General features: G+C 36.2%; 1 protein-coding gene across 3 annotated transcripts in view; it reads right to left on the bottom strand.

Annotated features, from left to right (window-relative positions):
* PLEKHA7 (pleckstrin homology domain containing A7) overlaps nucleotides 1-12,173 on the bottom strand; it is a 176,303-nt gene that overhangs the window by 118,530 nt on the left and 45,600 nt on the right. The window contains exon 1 of one of the 3 annotated variants that reach the window (XM_074149666.1): nucleotides 6,310-6,500. The exons of the other annotated variants lie outside the window; for them this stretch is intronic. The gene's annotated coding sequence lies outside the window, so the exon portion shown is untranslated. Of the gene's footprint in view, nucleotides 1-6,309; nucleotides 6,501-12,173 lie in introns of those variants that run through there. 3 annotated transcript variants of the gene reach the window in all.

The following is a 12,173-nucleotide window of genomic DNA, read 5'->3' as shown; positions in this document are numbered from 1 at the left end:
CATCTTTTACAGATATAAAAAACACGTAGCAATCATGTAGGAGCTCACTTTCAGCTACTTCTGCGACACTGAAGTTGCAAAAGGTTCCTTTGAAGCAACTTGCATACCACATGAAATTCTTGAGAAAGGCATCTTTTGCAAGACAAAATGCCAATGCACTCCCCTCTCTGTGACCATGCAGGCTGGTAAGAGTGATGGAACTCCATAAAGCTGAAATAATGAGGGCCTTGAAATGTAAAGTATCTGAAATTTAAGGAATTTATTTCCATTAAGGATTTACCCTTCAAGGAACAGAGAATTAAGTCCAAGATATAGCAGTAGCTTTTATTTTAGGTACAGACACATTTCTGCATCCAGAACCTTAATCTTAGAGATGCCACCTATGAAAGCAAACAATTCTGTTTCATTCCATGCTCCTCTTCAGCAAAACAGAAGTCACACAGACACTAGCTGTCCTTTAGACAAACACAGCTTCCAGGTATTCTGAACATCATTCCACAAATCAGTCATTAAAAACTTAAAATAAAAAGCTAAATCCTACGAGACAAAATGCACTTTTAAACACACTGGATTTGGAAGAATTCTAAAATGAATACTTTATTTGGTAGATTTAAAAAAAATATTAAGTCTGGATTGAGACTTTCTGTCAGCGTCTGAAGCTAGATTTTAAAAATTCCTAGTCCTGAAACAAAGCCTAGAATTTACTCTAAACATCTGAGAATTCATAGTGGAGTTACTATAAGTGATATATCTGCTTGCTACCTTAGTCCTCTCAGACATGCTTATTTGGATTAAGAAATAATATTTTAAATGTCTTTGTTCCAATCTGGAAAAAAAAGCAAGAGTTATTAAAATCTCATCTAAACAAAATTATATTTTTAGCTCAAACATAAAACTGCTCTTAGCTACTTTACTACTAGACAGGCTGTAAAGATGCTTGAAAGTCCAACACCAGGGCCCTGATTTGCAAGGCAATCTAAACAGCATTCCCCGAAAGCCATTCCAGCTACAAGCAGTTATAGTGCAGCCTGCACCGCCTCCACTTACCTGAGGCATTCCAATTCTACATCAAGTGAAAAATCACAGCTTAAGCACTAATCACACATTGCCATTAGTACTTGAAAGCACATCTTCCTGGCCTTTGTGCCCAAACTGGAAATGGCACACCTACCCTCTCTTCCTGGAAGTTGCCACTCCCCATTTATAAATAGCTTAAGGCTCCATTCCTTCTACTGTCCTTTGGGTGCTCAAGAGAGAGGATCCTTCTTCAGGCTTCACATATTAATACTGCCATCATCCTTCTACCATAATGTCCCATGGCACTTAAAGACATCAGGTTTTAGCACGCTATTCTGTAACAACAACCAATACGGAACAGCTGGAGGGCCACGTGGAGGTATGTACCAGCAGCAGCTTAGCCCAGTTCACAAAAAGGCCCTTTATGGCAAAGCATCTGTTCAAGATGAAGGCTAGAACAATGTTGTTCCCTACAGCACCTCAAAGCAAGAGGAGGTATGCTGCTGTGCGTAACACCTCCATCACTGAAGAGCCCAAAACAGCTCTCGTGTCCAAAAACAATCACCACTTGGCAACTCCTGAGCAACATTGTGTTTTACACTGCAGCTTCCCTGTTCCTCACACATCACACCTTCTGAGATTTTTAAATGAAAAACATAATTCAGTTTCTGTTTTCAGTTAAAGCACTTATTTTTTACTGTTTCATTCTGAATGTAGAAGGTGGAATAGGTAACTAAGCAATTGTGAGCAAAAACCTAAAGCCCACAGAACAAAATAAGCCATTTAGGGAGACTGCAGCCATAATGGCCAAATTTTATTTGACGTAATTATTTCACTTATTCTGTATCTCAGGTAGCTTTTATCACCAGATGTTTCAACCACCACCCATGAATTCTCAATGGTTGTCACTAGTATCATGTGATAGCAAATATACGAAGAAAGCACATAGCAGAATTGAGATTAATAAACTGCAATCTTGATCTAGATGTCAGCTAACCAATGCATGTTTCATTACTGTTTAGCAAGTGTTCAAGCAGAAGATAAACAACTCTTTATTGTGGCCAAACGTTCTCAATTGATTCATGAGCAACTGAACACAGTTGGCATCCTGCCTGTCAGAGAGATAACCCTGTCCTGTTCAACTACAGCAGTGAATTTTCCTGCCTGCAAACCTAAAATCACAATGAAGTTGCTACGTAACCAGGCACTGTGTTCTCAACCAGGCCATTTTGTCCTACAGCTGGCAAAATCAGTCTACAACAATTTGTAGAATGAGCAAGAAAAATTCTTGTCAACAATAAAACATCAGGATGTCGTCTGGGGCAGAAGAGGAATACTTGGGCTGTAAATTAACCTACTGCAAGTCATGAAACCTCACAGATATAAAGCCATTGACCATGACACAGCCAGGAAGGAGGAAGTACCCTCCTTATGACCTTACCTTCTCCCCAACTGCAATTCCAGCTGGAACAACTAGCCACAAGTAACCCGCAATTGGAAACTAACTTCCAGGATTCACCTGATCGTTACTGACAGTCAGAAGTACACAGATATTAGTATTCTGTACTTGTGCACATAAACAGTCTGTACTGTACACCTTTGAATTCTAACCCACATAAACTTTGTGGGATGATCTTATATCCAGGAAATGTTTCCCTCCATCACCAGGTTCACTGTATCATCCCCGTGACCTTTACCGGGAAACAAAGCAAACATATCACTCGGCCACACCGTCAGAGCTATTACCAGCAATCCATCACTTGCCAGTAGACTGGAAGAGCAAGACTGCTGTTACTAGAAAGCAAGAGGTTCCCAGGCCACAGCACTGAGCATCAATGACACAGCATTTCATCACTGAAGTCTGCTTGGCCTGGCACTTCCCTCACACTGGCTTTGAAAGGAGGTGGCTTGAAGGACTAAACACCTCTTCTCCCCAGCTTTACAGCATACACAAATCGTACAGGCTGCCACCTGCAATACGCTGGGAAAGCTCAGGTCAGATATATCAGTCTGGTGGAGAAAGGCTGCAGGATTCACATGCCTGAAATCCAGTGTCATCAGAGCTGCAAGGCTGTGAATCCACACCAGCATCACCACTGGCCAGAAAGGGGAGAGAATTCCAAAACAAATCAAGCAAAAACCCAAAACACTAAAGAAGCCCAAACCAAACCAGAATCCCACCTAGCTCCTCATAAAAGGAAGTTAATCAACTTGACCTATCTATACAAGACTTTTCCAAACAGTTCTGCAGAGCAAAGGCCTAGACCAGTTATTGACTATTTTCAAAGACCATTTGGGAGTGATCATTCCATTTTCTGCTTAATGTATTTGTAAACACGAGAGTGTAAAATTTGTGTGCCGTAGAATCAGCAGGTATTCTGCTTTTCAGTTCAAAGAAAATCAGAGAATCAAATTACATTTTCTTGCTGTATGAAGTAATTCTGTATTCTTAAATCTGAAATAACTCTTCTAAACAACAACAACAAAAAGCATTCATGAAGACATGACATTATTATATGAAAAATACGCAGAGCCTGAATGGGATTAAGCTACTTTATCCTACTTAGAAATGAACTATAGCAGATAGAAACAAATACTGATTGCCAAGTGACAGGAAAATATTGAACAGAAAACTAACTAAAATGAATGAATAAAAAAAGTCAGTGAAATAAACTTTAAAGGAATAAAGTTTTGCTAAAAACAAACAAGAAATCTAGTATTTCACTGAGCATGGAGGCATGTAAACTGAAGGGATTTAATAAAAACAGACGCTACAAACTTATGTAGAAGCCAGAATGCTGCTATTATAAGCAATTTTTTTAATTACTTTGAATTTAGAAGGCAGGTTCCTCTCTACCATGACCCAAATAAATCTTAACCTATTTGAGCTACCAGAATGGAATAAGTTTCTCTCTCCAACAGACACAATTCATTAATACAAACTGAACAGATGCCTGTTTAATGGCATCCAAACTTCAGCTTGCTGGCCCTTGATGAAGCTCAGGGTATATAATATACATCTTGCAGGACTGCAAATAAGGAAGGCTGAGTCTATTTTTCATCTTCAGGATAAATCAAAGTCTCCTACATAAGACTACTGTCATATGGTGTCCTTTTTAACTCAGACATATTTTTTGTTAGCAGCCCTGACAAATTCCTATAGATAAGAATACCTACTCAAAATTCTTACTAGCAAATAAACTGTAACTACAATGCCTTGTTAATTGTACAAATTACAGATTACAGAAAAACATTACAATTAGAGGCAAATGAAACACTGTCATTTCACGCCAACGTGTATAATTCGACGTGCCTCAAAAGATCAAGAGCAAAAAGAAACTGTAGGGTGTACAAACTCCTGAGGTCAGGGTGATAAATGAAATCACTTCCAAAATAAGCTTTCCTAATTAAGGCTTCTAAACCAGACCTGGCTTACATTCAGTTAATATCACTGTTACAAGTAATCTGAAATATTCTTGATAAAATATTTTTAGTATCAACATCAGCATAGTAAAACCAGTTGAAGGTCATTATGAGGATGAAAAAAAATAAAGTTCAGACACAGGAAAGATAAACAAATTCATCCCTGAAACTACACAAAATATTTTGAGAACTCCATACTGAAATGAGTTCAAGATTGTTTATTTATAACTGTCATCTTAATGTATTACAATCTGACTATTAAAAATACCAACAACGTATCCGTCACTTCTTGGATTACATCTACTGAATTCTACTTACTTGTCCCCACAGGCAAACCTGGACTACTAAAAGCAGGGTGAGTGGTTTTTAGTTAAAAGACAGAAATATTGTATACATAGTTTTAATCAAGTTTATGTCATTCCAGCCTCCTGAAGAAATATTTAATTTACTTAATTAGACAAATGGTAACTTTATATTATACTTGTATTTGTTCGCTGCACTTAAAAAATTTAATTTGCATAGCAAAACTTCTTCATTTGCTAGGTCAACTCCTGCCGCTAAATGACCATTCAGCACTACAAACCAAAGTAGAGAGAAATGTAACCTATTCTCTGAACTACAAATATTTCATACTGGTCTTTTCAAACGGTCAACTGTTAACTCAGTGTTGGTATAAGAACTTTTTTTATTTATCTAATTTTGACATATTCTTTGGTATGTCACTTTAATCTCAGAAAAAAAAATAATGCTAAGGAATCCTTTATATTCTGTTACATTCTTGTGATTTCCATTACTATACACAATCTTGAAATGGAAGAAATCAAAAACCATGAAATGATAAAATATACAACACACATTTGAATCACAGTCGAACTGTTAAGAACTGAACAGACTGCATAAAATGCTAAAAGAACAATGAGATTTATGGAAAAAAAAAAAAAAAAGAAATACCTAAAAGCACTAGGAATGGCAGCGTACAAGGTAACAAGGGACATGCTTTTTAAGGGCAGGGATACATTTCTACGCAAAACAGAGCAGACAGGCAAGACATGCCTTAAAACATACATTGACTTACACACACAAATGAAAATCACTTATTGTATTTTGATTAATCTTCTGGAGCCTGTGAAATGATCCATGTTTACAACACCCAACTAACCTCAAGTGCTTTGCCAAAAGAGAAAAGAGTTTTGTTGGTTTTGGTTTTTTCCTCCTCCTAAGAACAACAAGGATAAAAACGCAAAGGATATAGACTCAATCCTGGACAATAATACCTATGACTTTCCACTATAAGAAATAGCTAGATGTTTGCCAAGATAAGGCATTAAGATTTGCAAGAGAGCTTTTGATTGCTAGAGCAATTTCATTACTTCAGAAGGCATTACAAATACTTCCACTCCTCATCCCTCATAATAAAAACTGTTTAAACACTTTTGAAATAATGCAAATATTTATTCTCTTTGATAAGAATTAATTATCAATTTGAAGGTAAAGTCCACAGTGAGAAAGAAACAATCCTACCCTTCTCATCAGGATCTTTCACAAACCTGGAATGTAAGTGCTGAGAGACCCAGTGTTAACAGTATGTGCCAGGAATATCCAACATTCACTGCCCTAATTAATTAAGATAGCAGTACACAACGTTTCAGGCAGGTATTCTAATCACAAAGCAAGCTTTGAAAAACATGGCACTAAATAAACAATGCACATTTAAAGTTACAGGATGGAAAACTCAAAACAAGTTAGCAAGAAATCAGTACAAAATCCTTATATTATCTCAGGCATTTAGTACATGGAACACAGGAAAAAATACAGGGTTTCAAATGAAACATTAGAAACTTTTTGCAAGGACTGAACACTGATACATACCTAAGATAATAGTTTTTCACAGCACTGTTTACAGACCATCAGCTTCAGTCAGTCATTAACCGTTCTCATGATTAAGCCTGAAGCACTCATAAGCATTCAAAAGTGAAGCACAGTCATTAAAAAGGACCACACTTGCCCTCTCCCCATTTGCTGAAAAAATCATTAACGCCTTCACTCCTCTCTTTCTGCCTAGGGAAAGAAAGCGAGGGGAGGGAAGAAGATTAGCGCAAAATACCGCCTACCTCATTGCCATCATTTCCTCCCAACAGGTCATCCACACATAGAAAAAGCACTAAAACTGGTCTCTACATCGGTTTCAGTGCTTCAGACTGGCTTAAGGAAAACAAACCATAATTAGCTCGTTTTATGTAACTGATATAAGTTTGAACATTTAACGTTAGTTGATTTTACACTGATATTAAAACCACTTGCTCTCGGAGATGCCCTAGCATGACCACATCCAATTAGTGCCATCATTCTTTCACATGTTTCAAGATAAAGGCAATCAATCTAAATACCAAATATCAAGAAACTATAAGTATGATATTGTATCCCAAATAATTCCTAAAAATAGGAAATTGATGTTTTAACAGAGTTGTATTATTTTAATTCACTCTCAACATTAGTCCTTGGCCACACAACTTCTGTAGCTGAGATGACAGTAGCTTTGCATTACTACCTTTGCAGACAATCACCTTCTGGGTTTCCTGCCATCAAGAACAAGTTAATCATCTCGTTATATAAAGCCAAATTAAATATAGTATTTCAAGAAAACATCCCTCCTCAGATTAATTACTCAAAGCAAAGCAAAAACAGTTATTTCAAGCACGATTTTAATGAAAGTTCTTATAAAACTGGATCACTTTCTGGATGGGTGGATTAAATCTGTACACTTCTCCTCAGAGGTACAAATTAAAAAGTTCTGCAATTTTGCGAGATATTAAATTTATTAAGAGTTCCCTGACACATTCAACGATTCCTACTTCAAAGTAACTAACTTGTCAAAATACTACCTATCACAAAATGACTTCTGGTCAAATCACTTCAATAAGTTTAAAACTTTTCTGTAACAAACTTCCACACAAACCAATCAGAAAACCCACTGTAACTGCTCGTGGTAACTAAATTTTGTCTCAACAATATGCTGTGTTAAAACAATTATCCAACACGTTATTCTAATTTAAGTAGGTCATACTGTTTCTATTAGATTTGCCTTAAAGCTCTTCCTAATAAATCTAGTTGCAAGAGAAGTGTTTGCCTTATTTTGTCTGAGAAGTTGTTCCTTTAAAATTATGTATTAGATAACCCACCGTCTTTGAGAAACTCAAGACATTCTCTGCCAGTTATATCAAAGTACAGAAGATGTATTTTATATTAATTTTGTCATGCTGCAGATACACAGGGAAGCCTTTGAGAAAATACCATCATTTATAACCACACAACTGAAATTCTTTCCATGTTTGGGAGGAGAAGGGGGCTGAAGGAGGTGTTATTTATCACAGAGCTGCTATGACTTTCGTTGTTGAAATGCTCCTTGTGACGCCCCTGATCTTTGCTGTTATCTGTATTTGTGTTGTAGCTGTGCGCAAAAGAGCAATACGCAAGGCGTGACACAAAATCAGAAGAGGTCCATCTTTACAGCTTAAGCATACACCAGCTGTGTTTACATACACTATTCATTTTAAAATAAAAATGTTTTGACTGTAATAAAATGCAATGCAAACAACAAAAGGCAAAAGTACCATGCTCTTTTAACGGATGTAATTTTAAAAATAAGATTAAAAAAAAATAGTATCTGTAAAAAAGCAAGCCTTGTGTTTCCTTTCCAGTTCAACAAACATACGTGTGAGAAATTAGACTTTTTCCTCAGCTTTCATTTTACTCATCACCACAGGATGAAAAACTTCAAAGTCTAGAAATACTCCCATTACTCCTTCTTTACCTTCTAAATGAGATATGAAAATACATGCAAAGAAGTGGTAAATGGAGTAAATGCTGTATAAGCACCTCCATTAAAACCTAAGAGAAGGTGAGATCTAGCGAGTAAGTGACAATCCATCATAATTCAGCATTTGGTTTTGATTACTTTACATTTAATTGCAGGTGCTCACAAAGTTTAAATAAAATAACCGTGATCTCTGGTTACTACAAAATATTTTAAGAAATCATTATATATATTAGTCAGCAGTAACTTGTCTTTGCTTTGAAATAATATTTACATAATGTTCCATTAGCAAACACGTCCCAGACAGTACTTCCTAGGGGTACGTTAATACCAGAAACAAGCACATACAAGGTTTAGGGCAACATCAGAAAGAAGCCGCTCTATTTGAGCTGCACGGTGCTGAAAAACTTTCACTCTTCAACTTTATACAAATGTAACAGTAATTACTCACATAAGCTGACACCAGCTCCCACATTGCTCATTCCCACAAACTACATGGGGCAGAATGGGATGAATTTCTTCCTGCAGTGCAACAGGTAGCTGCTGAAATCCCAGTGTCACGTCCTTCTGATCACTTTCCAGAATCAGTCATAAACGCCTTCTCTACATTGAGCTACCAGTACAACCAATACCTACAACCCGTGGCTGCAAGGAGGTTTTTTGCCTATAGAAATTTTTAATCAACACATCTGCTAAGTAATGCTTTTTAGATTGCTCTATCCAATTATTCTGGATATTTAAGCAACCACTTCTCTTCCCAGATTCTCCCAGTTCTCCCTATGACAACTTCACCATTTTCACTCACTCTTTTTTTTGTCCTGCTCCCTTTTCAAAGATTCCCTGTGATCTCCCCAATACTTCAGCTGCTGTTTCCATCCCTGACACCTTCCGAATTTAGGAATTGCCTATAGCATGAAATCTTCTCATCATATTCAGGCATTTGCAAACCAGAATTTTTATATAAGACTAGAAAAATCCTGGCCATTCCTAATGGAAGTATTTCTTCTCAACCTGTTTCAAGATTTATTTTGGCTTTGTGGAAAATGCCAAATTTCATATCTTTACCATGCATTCAAAAATCAGAATTGTATCATTACCAAAAAGTACACAACTTTTTACATGCTAACTTTAAATTCTAAAAGGGAATAGTTGATAAATATACTACAGAAAAAAAAAAAAAAAAAATCACTTGAAACAGGACCAACCCTATTGTGCAAGCACTTAGATTCAACAAGCTAAAGATCTCAAACTTACTTCACGATTACTCCATTATACCTAAACGGTTTTCTCACTTAAAAAAGAGCAAGGGGAGGCAGATTAGTCTTTGCACTAACAATGAAAAAGGAAATATTAAGCATAAAAGGAGATACAATTTTCAAATTTCCAAAGGCCTACTATAATAAGTTAATAGAAGGGAACCTTAAACTATGGGATCTGTGTTATTGACGTCCTTTGAAGAGAAAAGATCAAGAACACACATAAAGTGCCTGTGATGACTTGTGGACCTGTTTTCCACTTTTGTTATGTCATCTAAAATGGAACAGATCCAGAGAGGTATCAATGTGCTAAACAGTTCTTCTGCATAGAGAAATACTTTGAAGCCATGTGAAGCTGTTTGAACAGGTTTCATGAGGTTTAAGCTTTTGGCACAGAAAAAGTAAGCTCAAAGAATGTAAGAAGCTCAAAATTATAATGGTTCTAGAAGTATTTAAAGACACAAAAAAACCTGCAGTGGACCTCTCTAGACCAAGAAAACATTTCCCCTTATGCATGACATCCTTGGTACTACAAAGATATTACAGCTGGAATACTAGAGACTGTGTGAAACTACTACTCTCTAAGACCGTACAAGATACTTAAAACTCTGATCTATTAGTGATTTAACATTCTAAAATGTCAAAGCCATTCCCAGTTCACTTGTGTTTCAACAGATTAATTTTGAATTTTGCCATCTAAGATAAAGCACTGTGATTCCATTTCAGAAGCTCCAAGTGTTTGTTCAGCCTAAATGTACATTGTAAACTTTACATCATAAATGATATGTTAGTCTAGAAGATTTTTCCTTCTGCATTGCAGGCTAAAAACAGCACAATAAGGATCTAGAAGACTACACAAGATATTCTGTCATTTTTCATTTAAAGTGTCAAAAGGTAAGTATACCACAGGCTTTACTGGATTTCTTTAAAAAAATCTTCAAAAGTGGAGAAACCTTATCACCAGATCTACCCAGATTCACTTTTACACTTCCCTTTATTCCCCAATGCTTATGCTTGAAAGATTTTTGAAGATTTTTTTTTTTAAACTAATTTAATTAACCAAAATATGCTATTAGTTCTGTAGGCATTATCAAGGAAAGTTAAAATGAGCTTCAACCGTCTTAACTTAGAATTGTTTAAACGATGAACAAGTACCACAGTGCAGAAGCAGCTACTTGTAGTAAAATTTCCTCATGATGGCAGCATAAACCATTACGATGAAGTGCTAAATGACAATACACATTCCTATTTATACAAAACAGTGAGATCTGAACTGCTCTAGAAATAGTGTTTACTACTTTCAATTTTCTTCCTCTTCACATTGCCATTTCTACACTACAGTCTTATTTAGTCCCCAGAATTCCATAGGAGTATTATTCTACTTCCCACATATAATTTATCAAGAAAGAAGAGATACCACTCTAGAGAGTATTTTCACAAGTGGTATATCATTTTATGCATCTACCCTATACAGTCCATTAGATTTTATATCATTTGTATGTTCTATTTTAAAACGTCTATGACAACTGCACAATCTTTGTATTAGCATAAATCACTAAGTTGAGGTTTCAATCAATATCTATGAAATTCTTCTGAAGAATGATAGAATCATAAAATCATAGAATTGCCTAGGTTGGAAGGGACTTTTCAGATCATCTAGTCCAACCATCAACCTAACACTTACAAAAACCATCATTAAACCATCTCTCTAAACAGTATGTCTACCCATCTTTTAAATACCTCCAGGGGTGGTGGATGATCTTCCATCAAGTTCTGTTTGCTTTTAATGTTTCTGCATTACAAGGAGGACAACACCATGACTTCAAAGATCCCATTATTTTCTTGGAAGTAACAGTAATTCCAAAATTAGCCAGAAGGATTCTAAAAATCTTGCATTTTATCATACTGACCTTCCACAGTATATAAACTGCAAAGATTTATAGCCAGTTGTATACTTTTATAAGGTATGGAATTGACCGAGTTCAAAATATACATAGATTTCATCTTATAAATAGATTATATAAATTAAGTCTGTGCTGATTATGAATAGATTTGAGATTAAAAAGATCACCATGCTTGGAAATACTTTGTTTAAAGGCTCTTACTAGCACAGTTCACTCTTTTCAGACTCTGCCGCAATTCAGGCATTGCTGAGGCTACTACCTCCAAAAGCTCACCACCTCACACCTCGAAAGGTTAATCAATGTCCCCCTCAGATCAGCCACTGTAACTGTACATCTAGTTGTTCCTTAACTCAGTTCTATCAAAATTATTTTAGTTTCTGAAAACCATACAGTAGAGCATAAAGTAACCCAGACAGCCAAGACACCAGGTTAGAAAGAGTTATGCTGGCTGATCCAAGGGGACAGTAAACTCCTGGGAGAGAAAACACAGACAAGTAAGAATGAGTGAACACCTCAATCTCTGGCTCAGCTGCAAGTTCCTATCTGTCTACAGCCTTTAAAAGTGCACTAAACCCCTACTAGTCTCTCTCTTAGAACACCTACACAGAATTCAAACATCAAAAATGCATCTTTATTTATTTCATTTTCATATTACTGACTAGCTGTGCTTAAATATACCTAAAAACCTTACCAATATGTACTTTTACACCACCTCTGATTAATCACCAACTGCTTAAAGGAAGCAATCTTGACACTTCA

Source organism: Numenius arquata, chromosome 6 (genome assembly GCF_964106895.1).
Source record: "Numenius arquata chromosome 6, bNumArq3.hap1.1, whole genome shotgun sequence".
In the NCBI taxonomy this organism is placed as follows: domain Eukaryota; kingdom Metazoa; phylum Chordata; class Aves; order Charadriiformes; family Scolopacidae; genus Numenius; species Numenius arquata.
The sequence above is the reverse complement of the archived record's forward strand: the minus strand, read 5'-3'. Positions and strand labels throughout refer to the sequence as shown.